Below are 18,935 nucleotides of genomic sequence, written 5' to 3'. Positions count from 1 at the left end.
AAGAGGACTGTCGTAGAGAGTTACGACATAAAATTTATATTAACTCATTTTTCTTTAACTAAGCTACCAGAGTTTTAAGCAACGATTCAAAATAGCCTTATTGAATTAGATACGAGACTTGGCATGGCAATAACCAATATCTCAAGAGAGTGAGTGTCGTGGAATTGAGTGACAACCAACGAACACTGATTAATTTCCCAAAAAGCAAGGTTTTTATAACTGCTCATAGCTGAATTCTAAGAACCATATTTCGTGAAAGATTTCTCTTTGACGAAAGTTAGAATTCAAATATGGGCAGTAATTTTAACCAATGGTAAACTAACAATTATACCTATTCGACCAAGATGACCATGACGTCATATTACTGCCGATAAACGTTTATTATAACTTGCTACACCAGCGATATACAGAGGTTGATTGAATTGTTCCAGATCAGAATTGATAATCGATTCTCATATTAGCACATGGGCCGTTCTCTCGTGACAGTCAGAGATACAAATTAAGAAATATCTAAATCTAAATTTTGAACATTCACAAGAATTTCATTGATTCATTTTTCACAGTTAAGTTTAGCGACCCAGGCAAGTATTAAACGAAAATAATTTTACCTGCGATGTACACTGAATTTTATTAAGAGGATCCAAAAATGTGTGGCGTACGTGACATCTCAGAAAATAGCGTTCTTCACCAGTAAATATTGGTTTTAAATTTTGGCACAAAGCCAGCAACTTCAGGGGAGGGATTAAGTCGACTACAACGACCTAGCGTTCTACTGTTACTTATTTTATTGACTGTCAAAAGCTGAAAGGCAAAGACAACCTTGGTGAAATTTGAACTCAAAACATAGAGACGGACGAAATGCTGCTAAGTATTTCGCCCGACGTACTAAAGATTCTGCCCGATCATCGCTTTTTTTCACCTGATAATATTAACTGCAATTTTCTCTGGATTTCTTCAGAGCAGCATAAAAAGCCTCGTGGTGTTTATTAACACTGACCTTGAAATTTCCAAAAATGCTTGTCTGTGGTTTCATTTCTCTTTTATCTGGCGTGACGCGTGTGACAAACAATGGATGTGACTTCTCTGAAGACAAATACCTTCGACATCTTCCATATAGTGTTGTTGTTGGTACTCCGTCGCTTACGACGTTGAGTGTTCCAGTTGATCCGATCAACGGAACAGCCTGCTCGTGAAATTAACGTGCAAATGGCTGAGCACTCCACAGACACGTGTACCCTTAATGTAGTTCTCGGGGATATTCAGCGTGACACATTGTGACAAGGCTGACCCTTTGAATTACAGGCACAACAGAAACAGGAAGTAAGAGTGAGAGAAAGTTGTGGTGGAAGAGTACAGCAGGGTTCGCCACCACCCCCTGCCGGAGCCTTGTGGAACTTTACATGTTTTTACTCAATAAACACTCACAACGCCCGGTCTGGGAATCGAAACCGCAATCCTATGACCGCGAGTCCGCTGCCCTAGCCACTGGGCCATTGCGCCTCCACCCATATAGTGTAGATCTGGAAGAAAATGTCCCAATATCGATATTTGATCGAAGACAGACTATTTCAACATACTTTTATAGGCATACAGTGCTCTCTCTGAGCGTTTTGAAAATCTGTTTTCATTTAACTTTCATGAGAATGATCCACAAAGGTACTAATTTGTCGAAAAATAGTATTGTCAGTTGAATCAATATTAATACATGCAAGCTACTTATTTTAACAATTCTGAAGTAATGAGAACAAAATTAATCTGGGAGTAAGTGGGGAGATGAAAGTATATGTTGCCAAGTTTTAAGTCAGAGGCTGAGTACTGAAGCAGTTTCTCGTTGGCTTATCTATGCTTACATAAAGGTTAGAACGTGTCATTGAAAGTTAATAAAATCATTTATTAATTATACAGCACAAGAAGGCGGTAAGCTGGCAGAACCGTTAACACACTGGGCAAAATGTTAAGCGGCATTTCGTTTGTATTCAAGTTCTGAGTTCAAATTCTACCCAGGTCGACTTCGCCTTTCATCCTTCTTTTCAAGGTACCAGTCGAGCACTGGAGTTGAGTTAATCGACTTAGCTTTTCCCCCAAAACTGCTGGCCTTGTACCAAAATTTGAACGGTACAAGAAAGCGACGAGCTGGCAAAATAATTATCTCGCCGAAAAAAAATGCTTAGCGGCATTTCTTCCGACTTTACGTACCGAGTTCAAATACCACCGGAGTCGACTTTGCCTTTCATCCTTTCAGGGTCGATAAAATAAGTATCAGTCGAACACAATGGGGTCGCTGTAATCGGCTTACCACCTCCCCGAAATTGCTGGCCTTGTGCCAAAATTTTAAGCTATTAATTACTCAGTACAATATTGAACAGTGTACTAGTTCACAATACCTGCAGGCATAAAGAGAAAGTCAATTGCTTTCCGCTTAGTCACAGCTATGATTACGACAGAAAACAAACTGCCGCTCTTTTGGTCAGTAATGTGACACCTTTAGAAACAATGATCTTCACATCTTCGAGACCATTTTGACGTCATCTGCGAAGATCTCTTCTCAAAAATAATCTAGATTTATTTTGGTATACTAGCGTCACGGTGTCTCGTAATTTTCTTTGATGTGCTTTTTCAATGTAGACATAGGAACTAAGATTTAAGATCGTGAAAGAAATGCAAGTGTCGAGTATTCTCACTGCGATCCAAGAACATCAACATTGAAACCCAAGAGCATTGGCAGTGAAGAGGTTTGAAAACTGAAGTTGAATCAAAAAATTTGTTCAGCAAGGGTTTTCCTTTTATCAATGAGTGTTATAATTGTCAAAAGAATGCTAAGTTACACAGGATTAAGTCTCTCCACAAACACGACGAAACAACTACCACGAGTTTGAACATGTGGACTTCTGTTTGATATGATGGGAATTAATTCTGTATGGGAAACCACAAAACCAGCCAAAGCTTCAAGGATGTTGTAATTATACAAAGAATGAAGATGATAAAAAAAAAAAAAGACATGGAGTAAATGATGGAAATTTCAGTCTTCTATCCTCTTAATGTCCTTTGGTTGATTAGAATTATTTGAAATCCTCTTAAAGGCTTTAGATAATGAAATTAATTTTTAAATATTAAGACTTGAAAATATCTGCTGAAATATTAAAAGAAAAATCATTCACAAGAATCATTCTGAGGAAACAAAATAATTAGAAGATCCCATGGCCAAGTACTGCGCAACCAAATAAAATGTTTAAGTGAAGAAAGAAAAGTAATTTGACCTTCAAGCAATTTTTAAAGACTGGTTTAGAGGAATTTAAAGCAAAATTGGAATTATAAAAATAGCATAAAGGAAAAAAAGAAAAACCACATCGATGGTGAATTTTAAATTTGGTTGACTTCTATGATAATTATATTTTATATAAACGACTGTAATCGACTAGTCCCCTCCCCCAACATTTCGGGCTTTGTGCTTTTATAGAAAGGATTATTATTATTATTATTTAGGTGGTAGCTGGCAGAATCGTTAGTACACCAGAGACAAAATGTTTTGTGGCATTTCGTCTGTCGCTACGTCCTGAGTTCAAATTCCACCGAGGTCTACTATGCTTTTCATCCTTTCGGGGTCGTTTAAATAAATACTAGTTGAACACTGGGGTCGATGTAATCGGCTCATCCCCTTCCCTAATTTGAAACCATTATTATTACTAATATTAAGACGGCAAGCTGGCAGTGGCGTTGGGGGCGATGGACGTAATGCTTAGCGGTATTTCGTCTGCCGTGAGTTTACTGGTCGGACGTGTTATTACTCACTGCGATTTTTTTTAGTATAACGCCACTATTTTTTGGTGGGCGTAGCTGAGATGGAGAAAATGAAGACGTATGCAGCAGCGACGGGGAGTCGAGCTTCCGTCATCCCAGGCCTGCTGAAGCAATATGAAATACATTGGAATGAAGACATGGCTGAGAAAATTGAAAAATATAAAGAAATGATAAAGAAGGAGGGGCCAAACGTAAAGTTGACCCCATCAGAGGAGGAAAAGACGAAAATGGAAATTGGAGTCGTGGAATATAAATCCTTTTCAAAGAAAAATAAAAGAATAGAGAGTGCAACGAAGGAGGAGGTGGAGGAGTGTTTGAAGGAATTGCAAGAAGATGTGTTGTTTTTTACAAGAGGCAAGACATACGCGTCTGTAGAAATAACATTTGTATCGGAGGAGGCAGCAAAGAAATACGCCAATAAAACACTAGCCAATGGAAATTGGATGCTCTTTCCCAATAAGTTGGGTAGACGTCCAACGTGGATTAGAGTGGGTAGGATCCCACCGAAAATAGAGTTGGAATGGGTAATGGCAGCAGTTTTTCCTGAAAGTGTAAGGATAATTATGATAAGCAGAACCCAACAAATAAATTGCTGGGGGTATGGATTGAATGTGCTTTTTATAGCAAGTCAGAAAGTTTATAGTGACATACCGGAGACACTGGAGCTGCCTAACGAGGACAAACTGGACATAACGTTGGAGGGGAGACCTCCAAAGTGCTACGAATGTGGTAAAAGAGGTCACATTAGAAGAAGGTTCCCAGAAATAATGGAAAACAAAGAAATGGAAACGCAAGAAGGCGTGATAGAGGAGAAGAAACAGTCACAGGAAGAGGAGCAGATAGCTGATTTTGAGGAAGCTAAATCAAGGAAGAGAGAAAGGAGGAGTTCATCGCCGAAAGTCGAACAAGGGAAAAAATGCAAATCACAGGATCAAGTGGGATCACTGAGGAAAGAAGATAATAGCAGCAGAACATTACCACAGAATCATACAGTCTCACAATCGCACAGACATACAGATACACAGATGCATAAACACACAGACATACATACACTGGGAAGCGAAGAAGATAACGCAGAGTTACAGAAACCTAAAAGCACAGAACCTGAAAACACAGAAACACAACATGCAGACTTACAGTCACACAAACATGCAGAACCACAGACAGATAAACACACAGATATACAATCACAAAGAAACCTAGAACAGACGCATGGTAGTACAGAATCACAAAAACAAAAAAGAACAGGCATACAGACGCAGGAGGTACATAGGAACGGCATATATTAGATGTCATATCGATACACACAAAAAAATAGAGAAGAAGATATCCAAAATAAAAGACATTGTCAAAGTGGACCTCTCGGACCGTTGCGATAAGGAGGCGAGATGGATTTTAATAGAAAAAGAAAAGTATAAAAAAATTAAAAGAGGCTTTCCCGACAGATATAAACCCATTGGGGCCCGAAGTGAATTTCGAACCCAGCGCTCCAGTGGTGAACTACGAGGAAATAAAAGATTATATAAAATGGTGAGTAGTTTTATTTTGGATAAATTATTGAGATAATTTTGAAAAGAACTATCGAAGACTGTGAAAGGAACTATTAAGAACTGTTGAAATAATTGAAATAACGCGGCCGCCCCGGGGTGGGGCTGGGGTGGCCGCCCCATCATCATTGTTCCATTCTATCATGTGTTAATTGTCCCCGCATGTGTGTATTGTCCCATCTGTGTTTAGCCCCTTGTGAGTAATAAAGAAATTGGTATTTCGCCCGTCGTTACGCTCTGTGTTCAATTCCGCTGAGGTCGACTTTATTTTTCATTCTTTCGGGGTCGATAAAACAAGTATCAGTTGAACACTGGGGTCGATGTAATCGATTCATCCCCCCAAAAAACAAAAAAAAACTCCTGCCCATGTGGAAAAATTTGAAATTATTTCTATTATTGACGGAATCGTTAGCCGAAACGTTAGTAGAATCGTTAGCCGAAACGTTAGTAGAATCGTTAGCAGCATTTTGCCTGTCTCTATGCTCTGTGTTCAAATTCCACTGTCATCGACTGTAATCACGTGTAAAATTTCTACAAAATCGATAAGAATGTCTCTAAAGAAATGCTTATTTACCCTTTTCAAGCCATTTTGAATTAAATAAACACCTTCACCATCTCCCCCGCCACAAAATTTACCTACATCTCAAATTTCATTAAAATCGGATAAAAAATATATAAGTTACGGCCAAAAGTAAAATCCCTACGGGTATTTGCACGCAAAAAGCCTATTGATTTTATAAAACCACTGCTCAGGCGCAATTATCGTTTTTTTTGTCAACGCCATATACTGACCGTGCTACCATACGATTTTATTTCGTATATTTTCACTTGTCTTGCTCATTTTTACGGTCTGGCGTTTTTGCTGAAATTTTTTTCTTGAGAACATACTCTTCGTGGTTAGGTGATTTGGCATCTATTTTTAGCATATAGGAGTCCACTTTGGAGGTCATTCCTCTTAACTTAGTATGTAATATAATTTTAATCTTCGGATTTTTTAAATATGCTAGGCCACTGGTTTTAATTGATTAATATCAATTTCTACCCTCATTATTAAATTTTTAGATATACAAATATATATATATATATATATATATATATATATATATAGATATACAAATACAAATATACATATATATATATTGGGTTATCCCATAAATAATGCGGTTTTTTCAATTACATTAACTAAAAGTCGGAGGGAGACGGGATAAACTACCTGCATCAACTTGCTATAAAAGCAGGTAGTAATTTTACCTTGTCTTTATTCTTTGTGCAAGTTTTGAAGAGTGCAGTTCGATTTTAACAGTTTATTTTTCAAACCTATAATGGAAGTGAGAAAGGAGCATATTCGGCATATTTTGCTTTATGAGTTCACCGGAAAGTACAAGGAATATTAATGTAGTATATGGGGATCGGACAATAAGCGTAAGCCAGTGTCAACGGTAGCTCCAGATATTCCGAGTCGGAAACTACAGCCTAGAAGATGAGCGACATCCTGGAAGATCTGTAGAGCTCGACGAGGACATCCTGCAAACGCTAGTGAAACAAAATCTCATCGTAACCATTCATTGACACCTGCGTGTCATCGGAAAAGTCAGCAAATTGGGTCAATGGATTCCTCACAAACTTTCCAAGTCTAATCGCACATAGCGAGTGAATGTGTGCACTTCTTTGCTGTCACGTCTCACGAATGAACCTTTTTTGAACCGAATATTGACTGGTGACGAGAATTGGGTTCTCTATTAAAATGTCAAGCGCCGAAGACAGTGGGCAGGGAAAGGAGAAACACCGGCACCGCAGGCTAAAGAAGGTCTTCACTCATGTAAGGTGCTGTTACCTGTTTGTGGGATATGAAAGGTTTAGTGCACTTTGAACCTTTAAACCCAAACTAAACTATAACAAAGGAGATCTAGTGCGAGTAGCTTGAGCGGCTTCAATCAGCACTAGAAGAAAAATGACCATCTTTGGTTTCAAGATGAAAGGTGTTCTCCCATCAGGATAATGCTCGATTGCATGGAAAATACTCGAGAACCCAGGCCCCTACATCAACAGGACGAAACGGTGCAAGTTAAGCATTGCACCGTTTCGTCCCGAGAATCCTTAAAGACTCACTTGTGCCAGAAGGTATCCTGAACTCCATGACGGAGATTTTTAGACCATGCCTGCATTTTAGAAAATTTCTGTTGGCTTTTTGGAATTCACATGGTGGCACCGCAGCCGGAAACCAATAGCCAAGGCCGAAGGGAGACAATCGTTTACTTTCTTGGTGCTTTGGTGACCGCAAGATGGCAGCGCGACCGAAGATTGCTGGACAATGGCAAAGGGAGATAATCACCCAGGTTTTTTACTCTTAAAAACAAGGCTTTTCCCCCTCCATATTTTAAAGAAGTTTCAAGCCAGCAGTGTTTGGGGTCTGAAGATACGTCGTAAGGCTAAACCTCTTATGAGCGAGAAAACCAGGGTAACTCCATAAACCGGCCTACCCTCATAATATATATATATATATATATATATATATATATATATATTTGACTAAGAATCCATAAACCCTGAAAAACTATGCATTAGTATATTTTTCAGAATGGGTATGTTAAGCAAAGTATAAAGTGTTATACAGGGTGCGTAAGCTATTTGGGGATAGATTTGCTTATATAAAAAAAAAACAAATATATAATAACAGATAATGACTTTCTTTATCAAAAAATGTTATGAAGATAAAAATAAGCCTTCTTTTCTATAATGTTATTTAATAAAGCTACCTTCGACTTCAACAACTGCTTCTATATGAGATCTAAATCATCTACATGCTCGAATCAAATGGCCCTGGTTCATTTTGGACATTACTTTGACTATGGCAGTTTTCAAAGAATCTTTGGTATTATGGGCGTGTTCATTGATCTCTCTCTCAACGATGCTTCACATAGTCCAATGGATTGTGATCTGGGGGATTAGGAGGCCAAATGTTAGGGGTTATGTGATCATGAAGTTTTTTAACCATCCATTCCTGTGTTACTAGAACCATGTGTGATAGTGCAGAGTCTTACTGAAAAACATTTGGCCTTCCCTTGCATACACTGTCTATCAAGAACCTCAATGTAGGCAGGCCTTGTGAAAAGAAGGAGGCATCACATGTCCTTCATTGCTGACAACCCTTAAAACAGTGACAGTTGCAGGAAATTTTGTATGCATAACACTTAGAGCTTTTTCTGCAAACTTTTTGATCTTGGTCAAAGTTTTTCTCGTTTGATAAAAACCAAATCAGATCTTCTGCTGGAGTTTTCAGTTTGTTTAAGAGCTTTTTAGATCTGATGTAGTGATTTTCTTTTGCTTTCTCTGACAAATTGACATTTCCTCATCATATAAGACTTATATTTGATGTCTTCGTCGACAACATTGCTGACTGTTCCTTCTGACACATGGAGATCTTTTGCAATTTTCCTCATGGACTTTCTGGGATTGTAATCAATAGCCTGTTGAAGTTGCTGGATAAATTAAGGTTTTCTGATGATTCAGAGCGTTCAGAATGCTTTTTAAGCTTTGATACTGGTAATACGTTTTCATCTTCTGTCTCTAGCTCCTTACAAACCTTGTAGACGAAAGATCTGGCAACTTTTAAAAATCGAGATATTTCTAAATCGCTGTGCTCAGCTTTTATAACCACAGCTTGAGTAAGCTGAGGGTCTGCCATTATTATTTTCTGAAACAAAGATTATAAGGAGTTAGCAAAAAATGCAGCAATGACTCAAAAAAGATGTCCTTAAATACTTTACGCACCCTGTACATTAATTTCAGCCAATCTTATCAATAGGATTTGCACTGGGTATTAGATAGCCGGATGTTGGATAACAACACCGTTGAACCACCACATAGCCACACACTGGATGTGACATTTTTCACCTCCAATTACAGAGAGGAGTCGTCATATTTCTTCCATACCTGCCGTCTCTAAAGAGAATGTGATGCTATCTGTGTGTTATCTAGTGCGAAACCGATTGGCAAGATTGGCTGGAATGGATCTATACTTTGATTAATAGGTATGATTGAATGCTCTCAACGCGGGACAATTAACCCATTCAAGATTCGGTTCTGACGTTAATAGCGTTCGTCGCTTGTACATAGGTTTTCCGCACTCGAGAATGAGTTTTGACGTAGTACAAAGAGCAAAACAATAATAAGAGAAAAGAACATGGGCATAACTTTCTCTGTCCCTCTCTCTCTCTTCAAACACACACACACACACACATATGTATATATACATACACACGCATATATGATGAATATATGTGTACACACACACATAAACACACAAGGCATACAGACACACATGCATGCTTGTATAAATACATACATACACCAGCCAGGTTTTGTTCTGAGCACACTTTCTTTACCCCATCTTTTCTTAGGGCTTCTCCTATCGGGGAAGTAGCGCTCCCTGAAAATGGCTTCCTGGGTGCTCGCACCGCTGCCTCAACCTGCTGGTGCTCGGGGTTCAACAGTAACTGCGACCATCAGGATCGAGCTGCCTGTGTGCAAAACTCTTGCTAGCAACTTCCAGTTACTTGCACCAACCACCGTCACATTCATTCCATCGCCACTTCTCTGAACAAAATGCTTTATATCAGTGGTTCCCAACCATTATATCAGTGGTTCTCAACCATTTTTTTACCTATAGACCCCTTTGATTCGTATTTTACTTGAGTGACCCATCATAGCCACTTGATGTTTAAAAAATCCTATTATATTTTTGTAATTAAATACTATTAGGAATTGTATTAGGAAAAATTGTTAAATTATTTTGTGGGTTGAAGAAGTATAACCAATTTATTGTACATAAATTTCAACAACAAAATTATATATGGACTCCCAAGGGCCATATGGGCCATGGTTGAGAACCACTGCTTTATATGGTAAGGCAGTTGGCATCACCCCCCCCCCCCACACACACCAGACTGCTTTTCTGAGCATCCACGCCAGGTAGGAAGTGATATACAAGAGTACAAAGACCACGGTCGACGATGGAGCTATCCCGCAGTAGCAAATCATTTGCCAGTAGACATCCAACCGTTATCTCACGATGCAGATCTTCCGCTCGGCTGCTATAACCTTCAAGCCGTAGGTCTAAGACTCATCCGCCTTTTTGATTATCCAACGTCTTCCCCATATCCCTGGCATGGAAGGTTAAGGAACTACTAGCACTTGTCTAAGGTGCCACCCAAGTCTACGGATGGTAGGGGCGATTTTATCTCTCTTTTAAGGTCTGCCACTGATGTGGGTGCCGTACCGTACCGTACCGTGATGTATGCATGTATGTATGCACTGTCTCATTCTCTTCTACTATAGCCTTGGACTGACCCAAAACCTCGTCACTGGATTTAGTAGACGGAAACTGAAAGAAGACAGTTGTGTGTGTGCGTGTGCGTGTGCGTGCGTTCGTGCACATACACACACTATATATATATATATATATATACTGACTGAAAGAAGCTGTATATATATATATATATATATATATATATATATATATATATTATATATATTATATATATATATATATATATAGTTGGAATTTAAAAAAAAAATAAACAAAACTAAAGACGAAGACGGGTGTGTAAACAACAAACAGGTGTATTAGTTTAACGCTCGGGAAGTGAGAAAGTCTTTTACGTTTCTAGCCTACGTTCTTCAACAGAAAAGAACACAGAAATAAACAAAGAGAGAAAATTAAAAAAATATTTAGTCGCGATTAATCATGGCGCAATGTGCGGATTGAGAGAAAACAGAGTAAGAAAAAACGACAATAGGAAAAAGCAGAAAGTACAAAAACAGTTCAGAAAGTTCAAAAGGTTCAAACGTCGTGGTACATTGGAGCGATTTCTCATCAACGGAAGAGTTCAGTGTAAACCATGTGTATGTAGGAGAGGTGCAGAAAAACAAGGTGGAAGTCCGAAGTGTAGGAGTCTGAAATGTAAGAGGTCTGAAGTGTAGGAGAGTAGAAAATCCAGGTAGAAAAGTCCGAAGTGTAGATGGTGTAGAAAATCCAGGAAGAAGTCCGAAGTGAATGAGGTAGAGACAGGATGAAACTGGTGCGACCACGTGAGCATGCAATATATAGTTGGAATTTACTAAAAAATAAACAAAACAAAAGACGAAGACGGGTGTGTAAACTACAAAGAGATGCATTAGTTTAACACTCGGGAAGTGAGAAAGTCTTTTATGTTTTGAGCCTACGCTCTTCAACAGAGAGGAATACAGAAATAAACATATATATATATTGTCAGTAGCTCATATGTCCGAAAAAGAAGTGCACTCTAGAACATAAATCTTCTAAATATGTATGCGTGTGTGTGTGTGTGTGTATATATATATATATATATATATATATATATATATATATATATATATATATATATATATATAGGTGCAGGTGTGGCTGTGTGGTAAGAAACACATAGTTACGGTTTCAGTCCCACTGCGTGGCACCTTGCGCAAGTGTCTTTTACTCGGGCCGACCAAAGCCTTGTGAGTGGATTTGGTAGACGGAATCTGAAAGAAGCCTGTCGTGTGTGTGTGTGTGTGTCCGAAAAAGCACACTCTAAAACATTAACCTTCTAAATATATACGTGTGTGTGTGTGTGTGTGTGTGCATACATACATACATACATATATAGCAGGAGTGGCTGTATGGTAAGTAGCTTGCATACCAGCCACATAATTCCGGGTTCACTCCCACTGTAGCACCTTGGGAGTGGATTTGGTAGACGGAATCTGAAAGAAGCCTGTCGTTTATATATGTGTGTGTGTGTATTTGTCCCCCACCCCCCAACATCGCTTGACAACCGATGGTGGTGTGTTTACATCCCCGTAAACTAGCGATTCAGCAAAAATGACCGATAGAATAAGTACTAGGCTTACAAACAATAAGTCCTGAGGTCGAATTGCTCGACTAAAGGCGGTGCTCCAGCACGGCCGCAGTCAAATGACTGAAACAAGTAAAATAATAAAAAAGAAATATGATATATATACACACGCACACATACACCGCGCACACATACCCTGCGCGCACATACACACACACACACACACACTGCGCACACATACCTTGCGCGCGCGCACACACACACACATACAAACATACATATATATAATTTCTTACACGTATACATATATATATTTTTTTTATATACATATATTTTTATATTCGCGTGTTTTTGTGTATTCGTTTTTTTTTTTTCTGCACTAAGTAACTTATTAATTACTATTGTATATTTTAATGCTAATCCCACTTATTGTCTAGTAGGTATTCACAATCGTACACTAAGTGAGAGGGGAGCTGTTCTTCTTTGTCTTAACCCGTATAAATTTAATATTGTGCAATAACGCCGGGGCCTTGTACGTTTACTTACATTTGTGAATTGACCATAAGTTTCTTTTTCACTTTGATAGTTCCGCATTATGGTGCTTTTTTTTTTTTTTTTTTGTCTTTTCTCTTATGCTAGCGATCTTCCAAATATTGTAGTAAGCATTTTACAACACACACACACACGCACATGTATATATGTGATAGCTATATAATAATCATGATAGCTACTTTTATTTCTTCCTCTTACACTCCATATTTTATTTATTCAGTAATGGAAGTGTTCGTCATGCGATATGTACAAATAAAAATTAATGATAAAAAAAAAAACTAAAGCGGAAGAAAGAAGACTTAAATAGCCACAGAAATGTTTGTATAAGAAGTAGGTAGAATGATTTTTAGAGGTGAAGTCCTGTAAGATTACAGAAATTCGCTTGCCTTACCATAAATCAATTATGAATAAACAAAGAGGAAGGAGAGACTGCAAAAGGCAATAAACGAGACTGGCACTCTTTTATATTTGAACTGCTAAATCTCACTGAACATCTTTTAATTTACTGCTATCATTTAATTAGCTTGATAAAATGGATTGTATTTTAAATATAGTAAGAAAACAAATGCCTTTTCTAAATTGACTACGCTTCCTAGCTTCATTGTTTGTATAACGCTAAATAAAAAGAAGAAAAACAAAGAATGATTGATTAAATTAAAAGGCATAGCGAACTAAAGGTTACTGCATATCTTCCTCTCCCACAATTTTTCTACTTCTTACTCTGTTCTGCTCAGCAAAGAGGGTGTATCACACGTTTTCACCGGTCTCGCAGCTTGAATTATAGATGCGTGTTCCTTTCACTTCGCTTAAATTAACCTACATTTCTCCTTTCATAACCAACTACATGAACGTAAGAGACTTTATTTGCTACTTCTATTTCCTCTTGTGATTGTATCTGTATTATTGAATCATTCAATTTACAAGTGACCTCGTGAAATCTGCTTCGAGCTATTTTTCATCTTTTTTGTAGCTGCAAAAATAGATTGTTCCAGTTACCTCCCTTCACTTAGAATGAATTAAATTATTACTAAAATCAATTTCAATAGAATTCATTTGTCAAAATTAAAGCTTCTTATCTATTTATTTATTATTTCAAACAAACCACTTAGAATGTATTTTTTTTTTATTTATATTTCTACTGTCTTCCACTAGATTAGATGTACTGTTCGGCAAATAATACACATGTGGAAAACAGTATAGAGTAAGAAAAAGACTTGCAGTGTGGTATTTATAAAATACCAGTTAAGAGTGTAAAGTAAATTCTAAACAAATAAAAAAAAAATGGGGAAAGGTACTACAAAAATTTTTTTTAATTGAAAAATAAAAACTTCTACTAAAATAATCAAATGCTAACGATTAAATAGGGTAAAATCTATATATAATATATCGAAACAGTTCCGAAAATATAGTTTTACAAATGAAATGAAATGTCGGTATTTCCTTACTTATATAGCATTTGCACAAAAAGTGGATAGAATAGTTAAAAAAGTCAAACTAATAACTCATATACAAAATATACTTAATTTTGTTCCTGTCACATTTAAAAACCATTTTAATCTCATTTGTATAACGTATACTACGTGTTTAAATTTCTGCATTTCTTATTAGCTATCTTTCTTTTATCTAATATAAGTGTTGGTATTACGTTTGGCCTCACATTCGCACTTCCGTTTTGACTGCAAATTAAATAATGGTTCGGAAAATAGCACACTTATTAATATAGACATTTTTTAACAATGAACCCACATATATAAACTTCTTCGGTGTAACCTGAAAATAATCGCCAATTTCGTTACGACCTCTTAATCACGTTTATTTTACTGTCTAGATTGGATTGGTATAATATATATACAGTTTATATTTTTATTTTTGACATAAGTTGTCTTATTTCAATATACTTTTTTTTTTTCAATTTCCTTTTGTTGCAGTACAATTTACGACGCATGCTTAGTAGTTTTCCGTAAGGTTAAAAAAAAATTCGCATAATTTCTTTCAATATTATCCATATATTTTCACTACGAATAAATGATTACCTTTCGAGAGAAACCTACCAATCGAATAGATGTGTTTATTCATTCAAATATTCAATAGCAATCCCATTATTGCAATCTATTGACTAAATATGCATAGTAATTGACTACCTTGTATGTTACATGAAGTAGCCACTGTAAACAAGATTATAATGAGTGTGCTTTAAATTTCTATAAATACATTTATGATCATATCAAATACAAGCTAACTAAGCTTCAGGAAATTCTTAACAAATATGTTTATAATGTAAATCATATTATCAAATGAAATCATCATAATTTAGTCCACTTTCTTTAATTTGTTTAGTTGCCAGCCAACTTTATGTGAGAACGTGGTTCGGATTGTTCCTACACTCTTCGGAAAAGGAGGAAAGAAAAATAATGTGGAACTTGAGAGCTGAATACTTCTACCTCTCCTTTCTTTTCTTTCAATCTTGACATATATAGTCCACATTTAAGCATAAGAAGACAGAACAATGTTATGCATAACTATAAATCTATAGCTATATACTTGTATTTGAATATCTTAGTTGACGTAATCATTCATATACAAGATGTTACTCTATATCTGTTTTCAGACAGACGCTCTAACTTAACATTCATCTTTATTATAGTCACCAGTTTTATTGCTACATCAATCGATTGTAGATAGAAATATAGATACGTTCGACAAAACATTTGAATGACTAAGAATTACACCTTTGCTATTCCCACATACATATCTTGTTTCAGTGAATGAAATCTATAAGAAGCAAATTTAATCGATGTTCTCTGTAAAGTAGAAAGCTTAACGCTATTTCAGACAGAAGTAACATGAACGCAACAGTTCTATCGACTCATTCTGTGTGAAACATAGTTTTTCCCTTCATTTATTACATACATACGTCTGCATGTGTGTGTGTGTATTAGTATTTGTACATGTGTGTATGGATATGCATATGTGTGTGTGTGTATGTATATATATATATATATATATATATATGCATCCATATAATCAGCAAGTCGACTAGCTGTTTAACTGGCGTGTTTCAATATTCATAATCTTATAAATTATACGTTTCATAAATTCAATATACTTCATAAATTCATCTCTTCTAAAATGATAAAATAAAATACAATATTTGAAACAGCTGGGTGAGTGGGTGGGGGGATAGCTGAGGTAATTTCAACAGCAGAAAGCCTATTCTAGCTTATAACAATTTCCAAAATACTTCTTTACAACTACAGTGGAAATTTTGTTACAAATACGTTGAGACGACTACAGGCTTAACATGTAAGGCATATTGCATATTATGTATGAAACAGCTGCAAGAAATTTCGGAAAATAGACAATTGTATTTGATAGTTGTTTGGGTGGTGGGGTTAAGAGCATTGGAAGTAAATAAAATGTATCCAATAATTCTTTAGGTCTTTGTACTTTAGGTGGTGGAAGTATTAAATTGTATAAGCTAATGTTTAGGATTGCTTAGCTATCAAACCGCTTGCTTTGCAAATAAATTGTACATATATTGCGCGGGCACACTCACACCACCACCCCACACACGCGTGTGAGTGCGTTTATGTATGGACAATATATAGTGGTTTTCTGCAATGATTATTAATGAGAGATGGCCAATAGATTCTCTAAATTAGTCACAGTAAGGAATTGGTAAGTTCTCTAAGGGACATAATCTATTCTCAAGTGAAGCTGATGAATATAACCGTAAAAAAGTATTTCTAGCTTTTGTGCAAAAAAAGCTAGGGCTAAGTTCAGAAGAAAACGAGATTTTAGAACCCATCATTGATGTATGTGATGTGTCTGCAGTCAAGAAACAGAGGGTTATTTTTACTGCCAGAACAATTAATGCATTAATGACTAGAAACAGATATGTTTGGTTTGCAGGTAGTGTGTCACCATACAATGAATTAGATACACTATTTTATAATATAAATTAGTTGGAAAAAGAGGTTCGCTAGTAGACAGGTTGTGTGAAATATTAAGACAAATTATGTGAACACTGTGGTAGAAAACTCACTTGGGTCCTACAGTAAGAATTAGCAATTACTTTTCTGGTGTGAATAGTGGTCATGACACCAAATCAGAAACCATTGAGATAGCAAGAACATTAAAAAGAATTCCAATCTTTGTATAAGCTGGCATAGTTTTTGGGTTATGATGTCAATTTTGTTGAAGTAGACCCTGTATAGATCTACTTCAAAGAAAGATGATCAAATGCTAAGGTCAATGTTTCTCGACCTTTTTTGTCCCACATTTTGATTTTCAAAAAACAGATCATCATCATCAACATCATCATCATCATCATCATATCATTGTTTAATATCCATTTTCCATGCTGGCATGGGTTGAAAGGTTTGACAGTTACTGGCCAGCTGTCCAGACTCTAACTGTCTGTTGTGGCATAGTTTCTACAGTTGGATGCCCCTTCCTAATGCCAGCCACTTTACAGAGTGTGTTGGGTGCTTTTACATGCCACAGGCACAGGTGCATTTTATGTGGCACTGGCACCTGCAAAGGACATGCCTGTATGTATGGCTGACAGCAGTTTTACTTAGCTTGACGTATCTTCTCAAGTGCAGCAAATTGCACAATCCCCAGTCCCTTGTCATTTCCTCAGTAAGGCTCAGCATCTGAAGATCCTTTCCCACTACTTCACCCCATGCCTTCCTGGGTTTACTCCTTCCACAGTTTCCTTCCACAATTAGAGCTTGGCACTTCTTTATGCAATTGTCCTCATCCATACACATCACATGACCAAACCAGCTTGGTCTTCTCTCTTGTGCACAACATCTGATGCCTCTTATACCCAGTTTTCCTCTTAAATCATGTGCACTCTGTGTGTGCACACTGATTTTACCCATCCATTGAAGCATGCTAGCTTCATTTCTTTCAAGCCTTCACCGGTCCTCTGTAATCAAAACCCATGTTTCACTGCCATGTTGCATAGTAGTGTGTACACAGACAGCATACAATCTGCCTTTCACTCTGAGGGAGAAGCCCTTAGTTACCAAAAAAGGTTGAAGTTTTCTGAACTTTGCCCAACCCATTCTTATTCTAGCAACTGCACTTTCAGAACTTCCGCAACTGCTAACTTGGTCGCCTAGGTAACAGAAGCTATCTGCTACTTCTAACACCCCACTCACCCCAGCATTTGAGGGTGTCTACTGTCTGCATTTTTGTGCTTATTGTACCCACACATTTTCCACACACAAAGACTATTTTCTCTGTTAACCTTCCTATGGTACCACTATACCTCATATGTGTCCAAAGCTTGCACTGATTACAATGAATGGAGTTTTTACCAACATCCTTCTTACATATCAAGCAGGGCCATTTCCCAGAAGTAACTTGTGATTTATCTGTTTTCCTACTTACTAGGACTTTGGTTTTTGCTAAATTAACTCTAAGGCCCTTAGATTCTAGGCCTTGCTTCTGCATCTGAAATTTCTTCTCTAGGTCAGGTAGTGATTCAGCTATAAGAAGAAGGTTATCAGCATAGAGGAACTCACAGGGGCAGCCAGGCTTGAATTCCTCTGTTAAAGCTTGTGAGACTAAGATATAGAAAAGAGAGGTTTGAGAACTGAACCCTTGGTGAACTCCTACTTGTACACTGAATTCACTGCTATACTTGTTGCCAACCTTCACCTTACCTTGTGAATGGATTTGGTAGATGGAAGCTGAAAGAATCCTGTTGTATATATCTATATATATATATATATATATATATATATCGATGTGTGTGTCTTTGTGTCTGTGTTTGTCCCCATCACCACTTAACAACTGGTGCTGGTGTGTTAACATCCCTGTAATTTAGTGGTTCAGCAAAAGAGATCAATAGAATAAGTACCAGGCTTACAAAAAATAAGTACTGATGTTGATATATTTAACTAAAAAGATTCTTCAAGGTGGTGCCTCAGCATGGCCACAGTCTAATGACTAAGACAAGTAAAAGTTGAAAGATATATATGTGTATATATATATATATATATATATATATATATATATGTATGTATATATTATTAGTTTTCTATATATATAGGCACTGGCATGGCTGTGTAGTAAGAAGTTGGCTTCCCAACCACATGGTTCCAGGTTGAGTCCCACTGTGTGGCACATTCAGCAAGTTTCTTCTACTATAGCTTTGGGCCAACCAAAG

Source organism: Octopus bimaculoides, chromosome 14, assembly GCF_046866305.1.
Source record: "Octopus bimaculoides isolate indiv1 chromosome 14, ASM4686630v1, whole genome shotgun sequence".
Classification (NCBI taxonomy): domain Eukaryota; kingdom Metazoa; phylum Mollusca; class Cephalopoda; order Octopoda; family Octopodidae; genus Octopus; species Octopus bimaculoides.
Note: the sequence above shows the minus strand (reverse complement) of the source record.